Source organism: Lampetra planeri, chromosome 3, assembly GCF_965212315.1.
Source record: "Lampetra planeri chromosome 3, kcLamPlan1.2.h2, whole genome shotgun sequence".
NCBI lineage: Eukaryota > Metazoa > Chordata > Hyperoartia > Petromyzontiformes > Petromyzontidae > Lampetra > Lampetra planeri.
The window spans coordinates 19306473-19328382 of record NC_136109.1 but is presented as its reverse complement, the minus strand read 5'-3'; the positions used below and the strand labels follow the sequence as shown (position 1 = coordinate 19328382).

Sequence of the window (21910 nt, the reverse complement as noted above, 5' to 3'; positions counted from 1 at the left end):
AGCGCTTTTGCCAGGCTACATACACTTTGAGGCCACGTGAATTATCGAAGGCTCGCTGACAGGTCACGAGACAGACCCAAGTGCCAGGAGTTGACTTAAGATTACTGGCAGATGCACCAACCATGCTCCCCACTGTGTCACCTTGCTGCGTTTTATCTGCCCGACGTTCTACTCGCTGTGAGTGTCGCTCCTCTGGCCTCAGCTATTGTTGGAAATCGACTGCCTCCAACTGCTCAGAAGCAGCGTCCTTCACGTACCTCCTCTACACCGCTGGTACCATTCTTCAGCAATTCCATTGAGCTCCACATCCTCCTCTACCACATTACTCCATCTCTTCTCTAGTCCGTGCCGTGCCCGTTAAGCCCGATATGTTGGGCCAAACACGAGCTGCTTGGGCAGCCTTGCCTGCCGGAAGAGCTCATTGATCGGACTGTGTGTTGATCTTTCAAGGATCTGAACTCACACAATCCAGTCTGGTTAGCCCAGGATGGATTGTCTACAGGCAAGGCCGAGCAATTACATCTGGCTCGGGTGTTCTTCTAAATGGGTCCAAGATTCTCAAGCAACTGGGATCGAGAAAACCAACAGATTCGTATTGAGTAAGAGGTCAGGTAGTTTCCACACAGCGTAACGCAGCTGATGAAAAAATGCTGCTCGACTGATTCGGAGTGAAACCATTGTCAAATCGGAGCTGGTCATAAGCACACTGCCCATGTATGGAAACTTCTCACCTACACAACTACCCCACTACTCAAGGGGAGTAGAAGGGGTGGAGCATTCGATCACAGAAAATAACCAGGCAGGTGCTTTGTTTTAGTAGGGCTAATGGTAAGGACCCATGACTTATTAGCAAAACATAGCTGACCAAAAGGAAGCCATCCCTTGACCGCACCCAGGCATCCATCAGCCTCCAATTTTATCTGTACGAGATGGAAATTAATCTGGTACGGCCATAGAAAGTTTCTTAACATACGTGGTCAAGGAAGATTTGAAATAGTGTAGGGGCCAGAGGACATCTCTGTCGCACCCCAAGGTGAACTGAAAATGGCTCTGACTCCCACGCACGCCACTTTACCAAGGTCTGTCCACCATCATAAAGGTCCTTAATGACTGAGAGCAAGGGGTCAGATCATCTATAAGCATGAATAACCCAGAGCCTTGGGCAGATGATGGTATAGGCCTTGACCAGGTCAATACAGCAGAGACATATGGAGGTTCTAATAAAATTCCCTACACCTCTGCTTTGGCAGACAGAATATGGCCTCCGTGTGGGACGGACCGGTTTGACACCACATTGTGGCTGCGCAAGCCTCTCCTCAGCATGCCTGGCAAGGGGAAGTTGAATAATCGTCGCCAGGACCTTTCCCAGCACACTAATGGAGATGATGCAGTAGTTATTGCAATAAGTGCAGTACCCCTTTTTGAAAATGGGTACCATCAGGGCATCGTTCCCATCCTGAGGAAGCCATCCTGTGGCCCAGATTGCTGTAAAGATGCCACATAGCGCACCCTGCCCACAACGCCACAAAAACGCTGCCCGAATCCGGCCACGGTTTAATTTCTAGCTCCTAGGCTGGCTTGGGCTAGCGATTATCGGCATAAGGTACTACCACTAGAGTACAAAGTAGGAATGCTTATGGAGAATAATGCTCAAAATGAATCATTATTTGGTGATGCTGCTGTGTTTGCAGTGGTGCATAAGCACAATTAAAAAAAACTCAACATATTAATCACGAACACTGTCTTAAAATAATATATAATAGGTAACATTTTGGATAATGGCCCATCTTCATATCACATAAACCATAACCCTCTACTGTAATATCTTATATTCCTGTAATTGTATGAACATGTTTAGATATGTGTGTATTTCTTTAATATGTGTATGAATACGGCGAGATGGATGTGGCATACCAAAGTAATTCCCAGAACAGCGTTCCAGGCTGTTCCGGGTCTCGTGTCTCACTGATCTCTTTGTTTCTCCTCCTGCGTCTCGTGGTCTCGAGGCTGCATGGGGTTTCTGTGTCACGTACACGCCAAAATTACACACACCACACACACACACCACACACACCACACACACCGCATACCACAGTCACACATCACATACCAGTTACACACACCATACACACCATATAACACACTCACACACAACGTGCCACACATACACCACATATAAACCCTCAAACACACCACACAAATACCATACTCACGCAATAGGACCCTCACAATACTCCACTTACACACACACGACATACCACACTCACACAATACTCCACACACACCACATACCAAACACCCACACAACGTGCCACACATACACCACATACAACCCCTCAAACACACAACACAAATACCATACTCACATAATAGGACCCTCACAATACTCCACTTACACACACAACATACCACACTCACACAATGCACCACATACCACCTTCACACACAACACACGCCATACTCACACAACAACACACCACACATACACACACACAACACACACCGCATAAACCACAACACACCTTATACCACACTCACATATACACGACATACACAACAACACACTCTCACCTTGCATACTCACCACACACACACACACCATACACACACACCACATATACCACAAAACACACTGCATACAACACAAAACCCTCACCACATGCCACACACCACACTCACACAATAACACCCTCACCATATACACAACACAGACCGAAAAACCCAACAACAGTCACTCACCAGATACCACAACTCACGCATAACACACACACAACCGTAAACACACTGCATATACACCACACACACGCACCACACAATACAAACCGCATACTCATAACAAAGACAAAGATCCCCCCCCCCCCGTAAAGTCTTAACCGACCTTGGGGGCAATTGCTGTGAGCGAGTAGCTATGATGGACAGGGTGTGTGGGCAGCTAGAATCAGGCCCGGGCCGAGTGTTTAAACTCTACACCAGGTACAGTCCTCATTTATGGCTGAGTCGACCTCGGAGAAGCCCTGGACCGGTTCAGATACAGTATCCATCACCAATGTGTTGCCAGATTTGTAACCACTACTCCATCACTCTCACACACCACACACTCCATATACACACCACCACTCACCACACCACTCACACAGCTCACCATCATACATACACAGTAAACATGCCACCCTCATCACACACACACACCACGCCAACACTCATACAGACCCACCACACACACCCCACTCACACTCAACACTCACTCTCACACACCACAAACTCCATATACACACGCCACTCACCACACCACTCACACAGCTCACCATACATAATACACATCAGTTACAGCACCCTCATCACACACACACAACGCTCATACCCTCAACAGACCCACCACACACACCACACTCACATTCAACACTCACTCTCACACACCACAAACTCCATATACACACCACCACTCACCACACCACTCACACAGCTCACCACACATACATACACAGTAGTCATGCCACCCTCATCACACCAGCCAACACTCATACAGACCAGCCACACACACCCCAACTCATCCTCACTCTCACACACTTCACACACTCACCACACTCAAATAAAGTCCCCCCCCCCGTGTAACCTTTAACGGACTGTTGGGGCAGCAAGTGCGGCGAGCAGGCACTTGTGAAGGCCGGCACTTGTGAAGGCCGGCACGGCACACCATGGGGGGCGATGGCCCAGAACGACAACCAGCCGCATATGTTTCCCCATTGCCGATGTCCACACACCGCACTAGGCACTCATTTAATGCTGAGTCAACCTAGGGGATGCCCAGTACCTGCTCAGATATTCGTCACCTATATTGACCGTGAGCCGGAATCGAACTGGGGTCGCTGGGTTCGATTAGCACGGCTGGCTGTGTACGGCGCGAAAGAAGTTGAACACACACAGTGCAGCAGTGCGCACACTGCACCACGGCACTCTCCCACCCACCCAGGGCTCCGTTTCTCACGGCTGGCTGGGAATAGGGATTGTCGGCGTAAGGCACTACCACTAGAATACGCCTATCCGTGACAATCCTCTATTATTGCACCGCTCCTACCACTTGCACACTCCATCGCGATATCGTGACGTGGATGTGGTTGGGTGCCAAAGTAATTCCCGGAACAGCGTTCCGGACTGTGTTCCGTCTGAAATCCAGCAGAGCACTCATCACACACACACACACCGACTCTCACACCACACACACACCGACTCTCACACCACACACACACACCGACTCTCACACCACACACACACCGACTCTCACACCACACACACACACCGACTCTCACACCACACACACACCGACTCTCACACACCACACACACCGACTCTCACACCACACACACACCGACTCTCACACACCACACACACACCGACTCTCACACCACACACACACCGACTCTCACACTACACACACACCGACTCTCACACCACACACACACCGACTCTCACACTACACACACACCGACTCTCACACTACACACACACCGACTCTCACACCACACACACACCGACTCTCACACCACACACACACACACCGACTCTCACACACCACACATACACCGACTCTCACACCACACACACACCGACTCTCACACCACACACACACACCGACTCTCACACCACACACACACCGACTCACACCACACACACACCGACTCTCACACCACACACACACCGACTCTCACACACCACACACACACCGACTCTCACACATCACACACACACCGACTCTCACACCACACACACACCGACTCTCACACCACACGCACACCGACTCTCACACCACACACACACCGACTCTCACACCACACACACACCGACTCTCACACCACACACACACACCGACTCTCACACCACACACACACCGACTCTCACACACCACACACACCGACTCTCACACCACACACACACACCGACTCTCACACCACACACACACCGACTCTCACACACCACACACACCGACTCTCACACCACACACACACCGACTCTCACACCACACACACACCGACTCTCACACACCACACACACACCGACTCTCACACCACACGCACACACGCGCAAGTCGTGGCCACGTTGGGGCTACACACAACGGCGGTTGCCTAGAGCGGAAAATATAGGGGCCGAAGTAAATGCATTTCCACCCCCCCCCTTCCCCCACACTCATTCCCCTCCACTCCTCACCGCATTTCCAGATGCATCAGTAAAACTCGCGCTGGCCCTCCATCCCCGCACGTATATATCTACATGTAAACGCAAGCATACCTCGTGTGTGTGTATAAAAGACAAAGTATGAAGAACGGCACACGAGGTGGTGGTGGGGAAGGGGGAGGGTTGGTGGCCCGGCCGACTCTGTCTCACCTCGTGTCGATGTTTACTACACACCGAGCCCACGTACCCATTTGAGTCTGAGTCGACCTAGGGGGAGGCCCAGGACCAGATAATCGTCACCGGTGGTGTTGGCCGTGAGCCGGAATGGAACTCGGGACGCCGGGTTCGTTGAGCACCGTAACGCTGGTCCACTGCGCCACCGCTCCCCAAGAACATTGCATTCACAACCCGCATTCACCAGCGTGGGGAAGTATGGTCAAACAACCTCCCCCCCCCACCACTACCCCCCCACGGCCGACATGATGTAAGGATGCCTTCATCTAGCAGTGAATAGACAAAGCGCGCTGCGAATTCTGAGTTGCATTAACTTCATTGACAGGTAGATAATACACGAGTTGATGCACACACACACATATATACACACACACATTGAGTGGAAATTGATGCAAATCATACACCCTCTCACGAACCCATGGCTGAACAATTAAAACACTGGAGTGCTGTATGTTGCATTTAGAAATCGTTCAAACCATGTGTTATGTTACTGAATGGCGAACTTCTTTCACACCGTACTTATCCGACCGTCCTAAATAGGACGCATAAAGACGGGGTGCAAGCGTCACCGCGATTGCGTTAACAGCATATTGTACAAATCAGAAATGCGAGTCTGACTTAAGCGACGACACACTCTCCCCAAAGTTTCCCTGTGACACCAGAATATATATTCGTTCTCAAAAGACAACACGCACAATGCAAATTTGCCGACGACATGTCCACGCAAGTATATTATACACTTAATATACACATACACACCACGTGTCACAGCCGTGGTGATCCTTGCACGGCTTCGACGCCGGGTTTTTGGTGTTCCGCTCTGAACGGGCCTCGCTTTGCTCATGCCAATGAACACGTGGCGGGGGGAAAACAAAACCCCCAGCAACGTTTCTTTAATCAGGAGGACCGACCCTGCCGATGAGGCTCAGAAAGGCGAAACCGGCCCGCAGACTGAAGCAACGGAAGACCTATACACTACACATATACGTGCGCATTTTCGCGCGTGCAAAGTTTTCAAATAACTTGCGCACAAAAAAGTCGGCTCGGACACGTTTACACCTTTTTTTTCTCACTCACAAATATATACACGACAATACATGTGCACGATACACACTTCGACGGCCTAGCGTGCACGCACAAAGACAAATGCGCACGCATTTACAAGAACTGCAGACACGTAAACACAAGTGTACTACGGAGGCTGTACGGCCAACTCAGTTTTGGGGAAAGGCGTGGGGGCTTAACAGATGTGCCGAGGAGACAGAGACAGCGAGACAGCGGCGAGACACGGACAGAGGCAGGCAGGCAGACAGCCTTGAGCAGGAGACAACGGAGTTTTAATTGTAAAGTGAGTTGGGGAGCGAAGTTGGAGTGGTTAATGCACGCGCAGTGTGTATAGCGCTTGGGCTAATGTGTCAAGAGGCTCCATATATATGCTGATGCTGCACGTGCACATTCTGATCTTCTACAGGGGCTATAAAGCTTACGAATAGCATATAGTTAAGACTGATTCAGTGGTATTTATAGGACATATCCAGAGAGCAACACATTTATTTGATGTTGAAACCACAAAAAATGTGGGGGGGGCGATTGTAAAAGGTTTCTGCCTTGTAATCTGAGGGTTCCGTATATAAAATTACATGTTGTACCACGTGTCGCCTACAAGTTCATAGTGGCATTTTAATCAGCATTAGGACATTGTAACATTACATAATGGCAGCGTTACTTGCGGTAAGCTGCACGTATCGGATTGTCAGAGCCACCTCCACACTCGTCAGACCCTGGGCCACAGACGGGGAGCGGAATGAATGGGCCACAGACGGAGACGCGCGGTGGCAGTGAGCGACATACCGGAGACACACCCGAGCCAGAGACACGCGGACGCAGAGAGACAACTGAGACAGCGACGAGAAGACGCGCACGGCGAGAAGACGCGCACACAAAGCCACGGGGGCCCAGACACGACGCGAGACCGGTGGGAGACACCCAGAGAGAGAGAGGCACGTGAAGAGACCCAGAGAGAGAGAAAAAAGACAGGAAGACAAAGCAATGAGAAAGGCACAGAGAACGTCGTGACATACACACGCAGAGACAGAGAGACACACGCAGAGACAGAGACACACGCAAGAGACAGAGAGACACACGCAGAGACAGAGAGACACACGCAGAGACAGAGAGACACACGCAGAGACAGAGAGACACGCAGAGACAGAGAGAGACACACGCAGAGAGAGACAGAGAGACACGCAGAGACAGAGAGACACACGCAGAGACAGAGAGACACACGCAGAGACAGAGAGACACACGCAGAGACAGAGAGACACACGCAGAGACAGAGAGACACACGCAGAGACAGAGAGACACACGCAGAGACAGAGAGACACACGCAGAGACAGAGAGAGACACACGCAGAGACAGAGAGACACACGCAGAGACAGAGAGACACACGCAGAGACAGAGAGACACACGCAGAGACAGAGAGACACGCAGAGACAGAGAGACACACGCAGAGACAGAGAGACACGCAGAGACAGAGAGAGACACACGCAGAGAGAGACAGAGAGACACACGCAGAGACAGAGAGAGACACACGCAGAGACAGAGAGACACACGCAGAGACAGAGAGAGACACACGCAGAGACAGAGAGACACACGCAGAGACAGAGAGACACACGCAGAGACAGAGACACACGCAGAGAGAGAGACACACGCAGAGACAGAGAGACACGCAGAGACAGAGACACGCAGAGACAGAGAGACACACGCAGGTAGAGACAGAGAGACAAACGCAGAGACAGAGACACACACAGAGAGAGACACGCAGAGCCAAGGCGGATAAGATCAGTGGCGCGTGATATCTGAACTTGTGATGCTTGTCCTTGCTTTCGGTCCACTACTGCCCTGGGGGTCTGGCGCGGAGTGCAAACAGCACGGGGGGGGCGGAGAGACAAAGGCGGCCAGGCGTAAGGCCGGCCCACAGCACTGTATAACAGCGCTTGCCGGTGCCAGTGTTATGGGGGGGGGGGGTAGATTCGTTGGTGAGTGGCGGTGGTGGGAAGGTGAGCGGTTCGCGGACCCGAGTTCAATTCTCGCCCACACACCACTGACGATTATCTCTGAGCCGGTCCTGGGGCCTCCCCTGGGTCGACTCGGCCGCGAACGAGTACCTGGCGCCATGTGTAAACATCGACACGAAGGGAGACAAAGGCGGCCGGGCGTTGTGCTGCCCCCCCCCCCCCCCCCCCCACGTGTGCTATACCGACCTTCATAGGTGCTCGCGAACAGCACTTGCCCCACCAGCCTGAAGAGGTTATACAGTGCATCACGGGGGGGGCAGGGGGGGGGTCTTTGTGTATCATTATGTGGCTGTCTGTGTAATTATGTAATTAACACGTGGTGTGGACAACAGACGCCGGTCTCTCACGTGCTTCTGTCTGTGCTGTTTGGGAAAAGCAAAGCGGTCTTAGGCATGACGAGTCGCTAAGAGGTGGTGGTGGTGTTTGTGGGGGGTGGGTGACCATGCCCCGATATTGAACACGAACAACGGCGGACAGCCGTGGGAGGGAGTCGGGCTCCAGAGGAAGTCCAACTGCAGGGGGATGGAATCCCCGACCCGGGATGCATCGGTGTGCAGGAAGCTTGCGCGCTGGATCTGCTCGTTACATCGCCATCGAGATGGGCGACGGTGTTTTTTTTTGGGGGGGGGGGGAGGTAAGAAAAGGCTTTCATCCAGCAGTGGATAGAACCCCACGGCCGACGATGTTCCCCAATGATTGTACAAATGCAATTATGATTGTGCCGTGCAGTTGCGTATACTCGTGTATACGTGCGCAACGATTATCGCTGGCGCGCGTACGTGCGCACCGTATACATAGCGCGGGTCTTTTTATAGACGCGGCGAGCGTGCACGCGCATTCCCTGGCGCGCGCCCTCCGCCCGGCGTGAGCACGTACCCCGTGTCCCCAGATAACCCGACTCTCACCCACTCCCCCACTCCGTCTCCCCGCCTCCCTCCCTCCATCCCCCCCAGCCTCCCCCACCACCACCACACCCGCCCCCCCAGCCTCCCCCCCCACCACCACCACCACCCGCCCCCCCAGCCTCCCCCCCCACCACCACCACTACACCCGCCCCCCAGCCTCCCCCCACCACCACCACTACACCCGCCCCCCAGCCTCCCCCCACCACCACCACACCCGCCCCTAACTGTCCCCCCTCCCCGCACTCGTCTCCTCCCCCCGTCTCCTCTCTCTCTGTCTCTCTTCCCCCCCCACTCCCCCTCTGTCTTATCTCCCGTCTGCCTCGCGCTCTCTCTCTCTTCCCTTTCTCTCCCCATCTCGTTCCTCTCATCTCTGTATCCCTCTCTCCCGAACTCCCCCCCCCTCAATGTCTCCCCACCACCACCACCCGTTTCTTTATTCCTCACTCTCGCACCCCTACCTCGCGTCTTCCGCACTCAATGCTGCATCGACGCTTGTGCTCTCTCTCTCTCTCTTTTCACTCTCTCTCTGTCGAACGCTCTCTCCTCCACGTCTCCCACACATTGACGTAGCGTTGTTGGCATGGACCCTGAAGCAAGGAATGACATTGGAAGGGGTGAGGGGCTTGTTACCCCCCCCCTCCAATCTTCTAAGCCCCGAAGGGCTGGCCCCACAGCGCAGTTGCACCGCCTGCACACTCGGTAGCAATAACCGCCGCCTCTCCCATTGCGCTCTCGCGTAATATTTATACATCGCCCCCCTCCCTCCCCCTCGTTCCAGATTACATCCGCGCTCTCCCGCACGCAATTAGACACGTACACGTGGTGTCACAGGATGACAGGCGCTCACACACACAGACCCACCGCACAGCCTCCCAGCACTTGCCCCTAGGTGGGGTTGGCAGGCCCTAGGGCCAAGCGGTGTCAGCGAGCACCTGTTACAGGAATAACAATCGGGTGAATATGAACAACCCTTAAGTCAATCCATGCTGGATGAAGGCTTCCCCCACCCCCCTCTCTCCCCCACACGCTGTCAATCCATCATGCGGGTGTTGTGTTGAGCATACTTGGCCACGCTGGCCAGTGCAGATTTGTGATTTTAAAAAGGGGGTGTTACAGCATCGGGGCTTGTTTAGATACTACTTGGCCACCGATGTTAGTGGCCGCGAATCGAGCTTTCATGTTGCTGGGTTCATAGCTGAGTGCGCTAACCACTGCGCCACCGCTCCACCCGTGTTGGAAGACAACGCCACAACAACGAACGGCTGCTGGACGTGGATTACACACCCGGACTGTCCGACACGACTTTTATGGCTTCCTTAAAACAAAAGAGCATTTTTTTTTTCATTTCAAACAAGACAATGGGACTGCCCGGTGACGTCCTTTGGCGGCCCCACGTTCTGTTCAAAGCGGCCTCACCGGAGCGGACAAGCCCGGCGCGTGCGTCCAGTCGGAGGGGGCAGATAGACACCTGGGGTGGCGCTGTTGACAGAGCCACGCCTGGCCGCCTTTGTCTCCCCGGTGCTCAACTAAGGCCGAGCCGACCTAGGGATACAGGGATAGGAATGGATTCAGATATCACGTTGCCGGCAATCTTATCCGTGGCCAGGAATAGAACCCAGGTCGCCTGGTTTCGTGGGCGCAGGGAACTCGCCCGCAGTCCAAATCAATGTCTGACGAACGCAGCAGCCGCCACGAAGTGGTGGTGACGTCACCGCGGGGCTCGTGCCAGGCTAGGTGCGCTTTGAAGCCACGTGTTGTGTCGAAGGCTCGCTGATAGGTCACGGGACAGAGCCAGGTGCCATGGGTTGAGTGACTGAGATGACTTGAGTGTTTGTCCGGCCCGACGCTCCACTCGGTTGTTTCAGAATCGAAAAGATGCATTTACACTGGCGGAATCCGATGGGCTATCGTGCTCTTTGTCAGAGATGTCCAGCAGGTCAGAACGTTGCAACAGCAATCGTGAGCGTCCCTGCTTCTGGCTTCGGCTGTTGTTGGGGCCGCCTGAGCAGCGAGCGAGCCGGCGTCCTTCACGAGCCTCCTCCACAGATGCCGAGCGTGCATTCATGTTCACATCACAGAGACAAAGGTCCCCCGGATAGCCTTAACCAACTCTTAGGTTTTTTCGGTAAAGTCACGTAGGTAAAAATAAATAATAGAAATAATAATAGAAATAAAATAATAAATCACGACGTTTCGGAGGCAACACAAGCTTCCTTCATCAGGTGTAAAAAGGCACAGCAGAATAACTGGTCACGAAAGCTTCAAATCTAGAACCTTAACCAACTGTTGGGGTAGGCGATGTGAGCGAGTAGCAGCACCGATGAAGATCGGCACGGCACACGAGGGGGGGGGGGGTGGCCAGCAGCACGCCCGAGCGCCTTTGTCTCCCCGGTGGCGATATTTTTAACACACCGCACCAGGTACTCGTTTGAGGCCGAGTCGACCTAGGGGATGAGGCCCAGGACCGGTTCAGAGAATCGCTGTTCACTGTTGGTGTTGGCCGTGAGCGCGGATCGAACTCGGGTCGCCAGGTTCGTAACCGCAGCGCGTTGACCGCTGCGCCACCGCTCCCCATTCACGTCCCACCCCCACACAGTCACAGACACGCACGCAACAGAACCACACACGAACGGTCGCAGATGATCATGAATTACTGTTTGGTGGCAAACGCTGTTCGCGAGCACCTATGAAGATTACTTTTGCGCACAAATACCACGCGCGCAGACACACACATAGACACACAGACACACACAGAGACACAGAGACACACAGACACACACAGAGACACACACAGAGACACACAGAGATACACACAGATACACACAGAGACAGAGACACACAGAGACACACACAGAGACAAAACAGAGACACACACAGAGATACACAGATACACAGACATACACAGAGACACACAGACACAAAGATAAAGATCCCCCGTATAGCCTTAACAGACTGTAGGGGCAAGTGCTGTTAGCGAGCACCTATGAAGGCCAGAACGGTACACGAGGGGGTGGGTGGCCAGCACCACGCCCGACCGCCTTTGTCTCCCCAGTGGCGATGTTTACACACCGCACCAGGTACTCATTTAAGGCTGAGTCGACCTAGGGGAGGCCCAGGACCGGTTCAGATAATCGTCACTGGTGTTAGCCGTGAGCGGGAATCGAACCCGGGTCGCCAGGTTCATAGCGCAGCGCGCTAACCGCTACACTACCGCTCCCCATAAAGACACACACACAGACACACAGACACACACAGAGACACACACAGAGACACACAGACACACACAGAGACACACAGAGACACACACAGAGACACACAGAGACACAGACACACAGAGACACACAGACACACAGAGACACACGGACAAACACAGACACACAGAGACACACACACAGACACACAGAGACACACACAGAGACACACACAGAGACACACAGAGATACACAGACACACACAGACACACAGAGACACACACAGAGACACACAGAGACACACAGAGATACACAGACACACACAGACACACAGAGACACACACAGAGACACACAGAGATACACAGACACACACAGACACACAGAGACACACACAGAGACACACAGAGACACAGACACACACAGACACACAGAGACACACAGACACACAGAGACACACACAGAGACACACAGAGACACACACAGAGACACATGGACATGCGAACGCCACGCGCGCTACACTCACAACGCACAGAGCGAGTCGCGCCCGCACATCCCATACACCAAAGACAAAGGTCACCCGTACAGCCTTAACAGACTGTTGGGGCAAGTGCTCTGTTCGCGAGTAGCACCCATGAAGGCCGGCACGGCACACGATGACGGTGGGTGGCCAGCAACCACGCCCGGCCGCCTTTGTCTCCCCGGTGGCGATGTTTTTAACACACCGCACCGGGTACTCATTTGAGGCCGAGTCGACCTAGGGGATGAGGCCCAGGACCGGTCCAGACACTCGTCACTGGCGTTAGCCGTGAGCGGGGATGGAACTCGGGTCGCCGGGTTCGTAGCGCAGCGCGTTCACCAACCCCGCGCTCCCCCCCCCATCGCACATTCACCTCCACACACAACAAAGACAAAGACCCCCCCCCCACCCCCGTATAGCCTTTGCAGGCTTTTGGGGCAAGTGCTGTTAGCGAGCACCTATAACGCAGACACACGATGGGGTGGGCGACCAACACCCACGGCTGGCCGCCTTTGTCTCCCCAGTTGCTTACACACCGCGTCATTGATACATTTTACGGCCGAGTCGACCTAGGAGAGGCCCGGGTTTAGAGATTCGTTACCGTGTTGGCCGCGAGCGGGAGAAGAACTCGGCTCGCCGGGTTCGTCGCTCAGCGCGCTCCACACACACACACAAAGACAGTCCCACACGTACACCCCAAACACACACATTCACACACACCCCCACATACACACACCCACATACACACACCCACACACCCTCCCCCCTTTCTCACACTCCCCTCCCTCCCTCCCAGCGTCTCTCTCCCTCCCGTGTCCTCCCGTGCCCTCTCTCTCTCTGAGTTATTCCACCGCCGCCGTCACCACCGCCAACCTCCTCCCCCGCCTCCTCCTCCCTCCTTCCCACCCCCCTTCTGCTGTTTACGCAATGAATGTCGTAAAGATTTTACATAAACCTCTGCCGCGTACAGTGCCTTACGTAAGGCGGTTCCCGGAGTTCGATACCTCGTGCTCGGACGATGGCGAAATCCCACTCGGCCATCCTCCTGTTGACAGATCCTGTTGACAGATCCTGTTGACAGAAACGAAACGACTCATCAGCTAGGCGAAGCACGCGGCCCCCGACCGACGTGGTGCACCACTGCGTTATTGACACGTGGCCTCGCCCTTTTACGGGAATCATCAGCAGGACTGCAGCCGCTTAATCGTTACCCCGCACAGCCTCGATGTACACGTTGGGGCAAGTGCTGTTAGCGAGCACCTGTGCAGGGCAGGGATACGCTGCTTAGCTCGCTGAAAACCGACGACACGGGGTGCCATGTACACATCTAATACTCGAACACTCGTGACACAACGTTCAACAGTATTAGATGCGTATACTACACGCGCATGAGCGAGCGAGTGACCGATGGAAATACAATAAGGATATTCTAAAAGATACAGCTTTTAGCTTGAAAGAGCCAAAAGCTAAATTTGTATTATTCAAACCCTGGATATGTGAGGCCCGGACAGAGGTAGGTTGGTTTCACTCAAAGGGCAGAATCAGCCGAAAGTTATAAATAGCTGAAAGTCTCGTGCTATACGCCTACAACTATATGATCATCATTGAACCACCTAATTGGTCTTCAAGTAGAGTGTGACGCTAAATCGACTGTTTCAGACTGTGGATCACTCTTATTCCTGGGCTTCCTTGACAATTCTGTGGAGATTTTAACACCATAGACCACTCTTCTTCTTGCATCTCCAAAACAATGTCGAAGTCTTGCATCCTGGCACCCACTCCTACCTCTTCATTACCGCTCCCACATTTCCGATCAAGGACTGTCATTCTCTCAGAAACCTGTGTATGTATGTATTTGACCTTCTTTCGCACCGTACGTAACAACCCGTGCTAATCTGAGGTGCGGGCTATGGTGTCCAAGAAGAATTCATCCCCAGCCCTGGTCTTCAGCAATAGTATCTCCTCCCACCTGGATAAATCGTTGACAGATAATTTCCACGCTCGTCACACTTGGGCTGCACATCGCCAATGACTCCATTAACCCAACAAAACTGTCCACGCTCACATCCTCGCTTGAAGTGGATCTTTTTTAACATCCTCCAGCTATAATTGTTGGCATCAATGGCAAAAGGTCCACTCTGTCTCTCTCGTTTCTGTTTATGTGCTTTGAGGAAGGACTTTCCCAAAACATCGCCTATTATGTGTTTCCCTGTAAGGAAGTGATATTGACCAATCTGACAATAAAAAAAGGTTTGCGAAACCTTAAAGTTGTTGTGATCCTTAGCTCTCAATCTCAATGCCACGTACGTGAACTGTACAGGACATCAGTGCAATCTGTGCAACATCTTTGCCATTCTGAAAGCCAGCTGCTGCTGCTGCTGCTAAGACTCTTTCTTATCCATCTCTTTATCAAGTCCCGACTTCACGTTTGCTAAATCTCTTCTCTGTAAACTTCCAAAATCCATTTCCAGGTTCCGGATCATCACAAATGCCACCGACAGACTTCTCTCCCGCACTCGTTGAAAAAAAACCCGCAATCACCCCAATGCCCCGATCCCTCCACTGGCAACAAATCCAATCGTGGATCGCACGAACCATCTTAAAAGATCCCCCTCCCCTCACCCCCCATGGTCTCGCCCATCTCACTCGCCTCACTCACTCTCTGCTCTCGCAACTTTAAAGAGTTTTTTTTCTCTTGAAGCCTCCAACCGACTGTCTGCCCCCACTGTCTGGAATCCTTTTCCCTCCACCATCTGTGCTGTCAAAGAGGAGACTGGCTCATCACATCAATGCAGATGTTGCATCTCCTTTGTCAATCCGCTGCTGAATAAAGATATCTTATGCGCCAAGTCAGTCATTGGGGTTTTTTTTGACCATACTTCAGCACGCGGGGGCACTGCGGCTTGATGAAAGCGGAGGGCCAGGACGAGAGTGAATGCGTGATGTGGGCGGAAGAGATAGGGTAGGGGCGGCCCTACCACAGTGGACGCGTCGTGTTCGCTGCGTTTGTGGAGGAGCCACGTAAACATATTTACTTCAGGGAAACGCACGTTTCACAATCGTAGCACGTGTTTGTCAGGGATACAAGTTTTAACCACATTCCCACGTTGACACATCTTGAGCAAGATGATCGGCTCCACAGCAGTCACGTGGTGTGAAATGTGTCTTCACAATGTGATCTGGACAATGGTAATCATTTGTTTGGTTTGCCATGGTTGAACCGGGTATGCATTCTCTTTAACGCTACCCCAGGGTTCTTCAACAATATTTTCTGGTGGGCCACGTAAAAAGAAACACCAGCTTATGCTTGGCCGACCACGTGATGCCCTATACACCACGTGCATACATTGTGACTTCACGTGCCATCTTATGTACGTGTGAACACTAATATTGAACGTTTGTCTCCAGAACGATTCCTCCTATTTATCTCACTTTCATCTCACCAATCGTTAGAAGTTTTCTATATTTCCATAAATGATTATTTATCTTGCTTTCATCCCATTAATATTTGCATCTTGCTTACAGCTCTCTCATTAGTACCTGTTCTCTTTCATCAGTGTTGGTGTACGGTGCTTTTTCTGCAATATTTTGCTGTCTTTTCTTGGATTTTCTGTTTGCACATAGTCACTTTAAGATGTTTTCTTGTTCATGTTTTTGTTTTCTCTTTGTTGCGGTTGCACCCGATTCAAGAGCCGAATGGCTCACAGGGCTATACCTAATAAATGAACTTGAACTTGATCTCACTAACCTTTATCTCTTGTATATAGCTTACTGCCTCTCTTTAGGTATCGGCAATTGATCGCTCAGCGGGCCACTTCAAGCGCCTTCGCGGGCCACATTTGGCCCACGTGCTGCCAATGGAAAAACGAGCGGCGACTCCAGAGCCGTGGCTCGACAACCTGCGGCTCTTTAAGGGCCGCTTCTTGAAGTTATTTTCACGTTGCACTGTGGCTCTTCAAATAGAGATTTTTGTTTACCGAATTCGAAAACAAATTATCTTCTTGTTATTTTTGGTTGCCGACCCCTGAACTAATCATTGCTGAATTTTTTCGATTTAAAGCTTTCGTGACTGCAGGGATTCATCTTCTTGGTTCTTTCGGTAAAGTCACGTAGAAGGGAAATAATAAAATAATAATTAAACGTTATAAAATATTACGTTTTATTTGTATTATTTTAATAATAAAACATAATAAAATATTATGTTTTATTTTTATTATTTTATTATTTCCCTTCTACGTGACTTTACCGAAAGAACCAAGAAGATAATCATTGCTGGTTTTATAAAATGGCATTTATGCATATATACTGGTTTTAATGCCTAACTTACTAAGAAATTCATTCTCAGTTTGTTGTTTATTGGTATACTATTTGAATGGTATACTCGGGGAGATGAGTAGCTACTAATTCGCGTCGTATCAGTCATGCATTGTATTGATGCACCAGTTAATATCGAGTGTTAAACTGAAGCAATGTGTACATCAAATCGTTCGTTTCCTTCGCTTGTTTCTCAGTCTGCTTGTCCTGGTGAGGGTCGCGGCGGCAGCAGCATGTTGAGTAGGGCCGTCCAGACCTCCCTGTCCCTGGCGTCAGACTCTAGCTCTTCCTGGGGAATTCCCAGGTGTTCCCAGGCCAGCTGAAGGACACACATCCCGCCAGCATCGTGTCCTGGGCCGTTCCCGGGTTCTTCGCCCAGTGGGACGTGCCCGCTAGAGTTACAGGGGGAGTCTACCGGGGGGCGTCCTTACCAGGTTCCCGAACCACCTCAACTGCTCCTCTCGATCCGGAGCAGCAGCGGCTCGGCTCTGAGGCTCGCCCGGATTAGCGAGCTCCTCACCCGATCACGGAGAGTGAGCCCGGAAACCCGGCGGAGAAACCTCATTTCGGCCCCTTGTATCCGCGATATCATCCTTTTGGTCATTACCCAAAGCCTATGATCATAGGTGTGGGTGGAAATGTAGATCGACCTGTAAATCGTGAGCTTTGTTCGAGAACTCAGCTCCCGCTTCACGACCAAGGAACGGTACAGTGCCCGCAACACAGCGGACGCTGCACCGATCCACCGACCAATGTCCTACTCCCACTTACCGTCACTCGCGGAAGAGACCCCGGCGTGCTTAAACTCCTCCACGGAGGGCAGCTGTTCCCCCCTCACCTGGAGAGGACAATCCACTGGCTCCCGGGAGTGAACCATGACCTCAGGTTTGGAGGTGCTGATCCTCAACCCATGCCAGTGAATGCTGGAGGTCACAGACTGACGAGGCAAAGAGGACGTCATCTGCAAAAAGCATTAAAAAAAACATTAACCCGTAAAAACAAAGTTTTTCACTATAAATCCTTTATATGCGTGGCGGCTAGAGTCCTCTCGTCCTCTGGCTTGAGATGGCTGCCACCTATGGGTCAGATGATTGCCTGCCACCATTAAGCAATTGGTAATTAAATCTAAAAAAAATATCCTAAAAAGTGTAAAATTTTGGGAAAAAAATTTCACGAAAATAAATTGTCACGCACAACGAGCCTGTGTGCAAAATGTCAGCTCGATTGGATCACGGGAAGTGGGTTAAAAAACGACCGAAAGATTTGCACGGTCGTAAGCGCGCAAGCAATTGAACTTAATATAAAGGATTTAAAAACATCAACTCGTGTGCAAAGGGATACGAAGTTTGTATTTCTATTGGGAGCTGTATGGAATGGGCTCGCGTAACCTCTGCACTCACGTACGCTCTGGGTCCACCAGCCATGGCATCGCCTGAGATGAAGATTCAGGAGGGTGCTAAGAATCACCGGGGTAAGGCCAGGACGCCTTCGATAGCTGACCATCTCTAGCAACAACACGTGGACTGCAGTGAAGGGGCGGGGGGGGGTTAGAGGAAGCAAACCTTAAATTTCAATTTAAAGCTTTCGTGACTGCAGGGATTCATCTTCTTGGTTCTTTCGGTAAAGTCACGTAGAAGGGAAATAATAAAATAATAAAACATAATATATTATTGTATTATGTTATATTTTATTATTTTATTATTTTCCTTCAACGTGACTTTACCGAAAGAACCAAGAAGAGGAAGCAAACCTTCTTGAACTGGCACTTCCACGTGGTTTTAATTGACAGACATAAACTGGGATACATTTTTTAAAAAATATATGAACTATTTTAATTTCACCAAGTAAGTCCCAGTCAGCTATATAGCTCAATTTCAGAAGCAACCTGGCAATAAATGATAGCTCAACGAAGTGGTTTATCATCGTGTAGAAATGTATAGCAGCCAAATACTCTAAACGCGTGTTTCTAAATGTGTAGGGAAAACCCGGAGGGTCGGAATCGAACCCACGACCTCCTGTATACCAGGTGAGGTCGTTATTAGCATCAATGGTCTGAGAAAGGCAGGGGAGAAACTGAATATGCTAGGCGAGTGGCAAGCGACCACTAGAGGCCGCTATATTAACCACAATGTGAGAGGAATTGATTCTTAAAACAAATTGCGACCCGCCGAATGATGGCAATGAATTGCACAGGGGGAGGTGAACCGTCACTGTCCTTGCCAACCACAGCAGCAGGACAAACAGTCCGATAACACGCTGGCCCAGACATCACAAAGATTTACAAGGTCTGCGCCGTCCAGCCAGGTACCATGGCGGCTCTATAAAGAATAAACAAGTGGATCAGCAGTCCCCTGTCTGTCCAGCTAAAAAATTGTGGCCAACTGACGACTCACTGAAATCGATGAGACAAGATTGCTACAAAATTATCATCGTTATCACCCACGGTGCAATGCACTGCTCCTCTTCACTGAAACAAACTCCCGCTGCACATACCGACTGTAATCACCCAGGAATGTCTGTCCTTAACGCTCGTGACGTCACTCAACATCGACCATACCCCGTCATTAATATTCATGAGCAGGTGACGTCCTCCAAATGGACACCCCCCCCCCCATTCATAATAGTTAGTGGCTGACGTCACTCCACATGGGGGGGCGAGGCGCCTCCTCGCGCCTCCTCCCCCCTCCTCGGCGTCAACTCACAACCCTCACTACAAAGGCAGAACCCTCACGTCACGTGATCTCCGTAACGCTATTGAGACATCAAAGTAAAAAGGACGTCATGATGAACAAGAGATTATGACCTTAAAATGAAATAATAGGTCTGTGTCACCACGCCTTGACATGTAATGAATATCACGTCACGGTCTGCTTTCCGCTTGCAAGTTTCAGATTTGCTGCAATACACCTGTCCTTGGACGGGCAAAAGGCGAGTAAAACAATAATCTTCATTATTACCTGCTTCCGTTCCTCCCTTAAAACAACCCCCACGTATTCTCCCTTGCCCATTCTACTGCGACTGCTACGCCGTGCCCCCGCTCCCCCAGCTACGACCAGGCCTACCCCAACCCCTATCACTACCCAGAGGTGTGGACTCGAGTCATGTGACTTGGACTCGAGTCAGACTCGAGTCATGAATTTGATGACTTGCGACTCGACTTGGACTTGCATAACAATGACTTTGTCCCACCTATGAGATGTGGACTCGAGTCATGTGACTTGGACTCGAGTCAGACTCGAGTCATGAATTTGATGACTTGCGACTCGACTTAGACTTGCATAACAATGACTTTGTCCCACCTATGTCACTACCCCAACCCCTACCCCAACCACTATCACTACCCCTACCCCAACCCCTATCACTACCCCAACCCCTACCCCAACCACTATCACTACCCCTACCCCAACCCCTATCACTACCCCAACCCCTACCCCAACCACTATCACTACCCCTACCCCAACCACTATCACTACCCCAACCCCTACTCCAACCACTATCACTACCCCTGGTCACTACCCCAATCACGACCACGATCCTAAACCCCCCTTAACCACTCCCGTCTGTTCTCCTGTCACAACAATTCGACCACCACTTTTAATCACAACCCCACCCTTATTCTTGGTTCTTTCGGTAAAGTCACGTAGAAGGGATATAATACAATTGTAAAACAATAAAAATTCTCACGACGTTTCGACTGTAACACAAGCAATCATAATCATAAATTTGAAATAAAGTTTTCTTGCTGTGGATTTCACACCTGATGATGATTGCTTGTGTTGCAGTCGAAACGTCGTGATAATTTTTATTGTTTTATATTTGTATTATTTTATTATTTCCCTTCTACGTGACTTTACCGAAAGAACCAAGAATATGAATCCCTGCAGTCACGAAAGCTTTAAATCAAAATTTAACCCCACCCTTTATTTCAACCACGGCCATTTTATGTACAATTTTATAATTGTCTTAAAGCGCCTGGGAACAAGGCGCTAGAAAAAATCTCTATAAGATTAGAAGATAAAGTTGAAGGCCTCTCCAAGCCTCTAACATTCCATCCCCATGGCTTCCCTATGTAACAATCCATCTATATCACTTACATATGACCCTGACGCCTGTATATTTGGCTGATATACATGTCCACGTGATGATAAGCCACTTCGTTGAGCTATCATATGTGACAGCCAGGTCGCTGCTGAAAAAGAGCTGTTTAGCTCAGCGGGCCTTACCTGGTAAAATAAAAAATAGTAGAAAGTAAAAAAATAATACGACTTCTTGGTTCTTTCGGTAAAGTCACGTAGAAGGGAAATAATAAAATAATAAAACATAATTTAATATTTGATTATGTTTTATTATTATTTTATTATTTCCCTTCTACATGACTTTACCGAAAGAACCAAGAAGATGAATCCCTGCAGTCACGAAAGCTTTAAATCAAAAAATAATGCGAGTTTATTATATCGCTCCCTCTTCTCGATGGTCATTGTCGTTCCAGATGCTCCCAGAAT

At 50.7% G+C, this 21910-nt stretch overlaps 1 protein-coding gene and 1 long non-coding RNA gene across 4 annotated transcripts in view; one reads left to right on the top strand and one right to left on the bottom strand.

The window, feature by feature from the left end:
• The window catches only part of LOC144739853 (uncharacterized), a 63561-nt gene extending 49761 nt beyond the window's left edge, over nt 1–13800 (bottom strand). Inside the window, exons 1-3 of one of the 3 annotated variants that reach the window (XM_078622760.1) lie at nt 13696–13800; nt 10802–10927; nt 1915–2020 (exon numbers count right to left, since the gene is read on the bottom strand). The gene's annotated coding sequence lies outside the window, so the exon portion shown is untranslated. Of the gene's footprint in view, nt 1–1914; nt 5145–10801; nt 10928–13695 lie in introns of those variants that run through there. The other 2 variants (XM_078622767.1, XM_078622754.1) reach the window with 2 other exon arrangements.
• The window catches only part of LOC144739899 (uncharacterized), a 35579-nt gene that overhangs the window by 5740 nt on the left and 7929 nt on the right, over nt 1–21910 (top strand). The gene's annotated exons all lie outside the window — the stretch shown is intronic.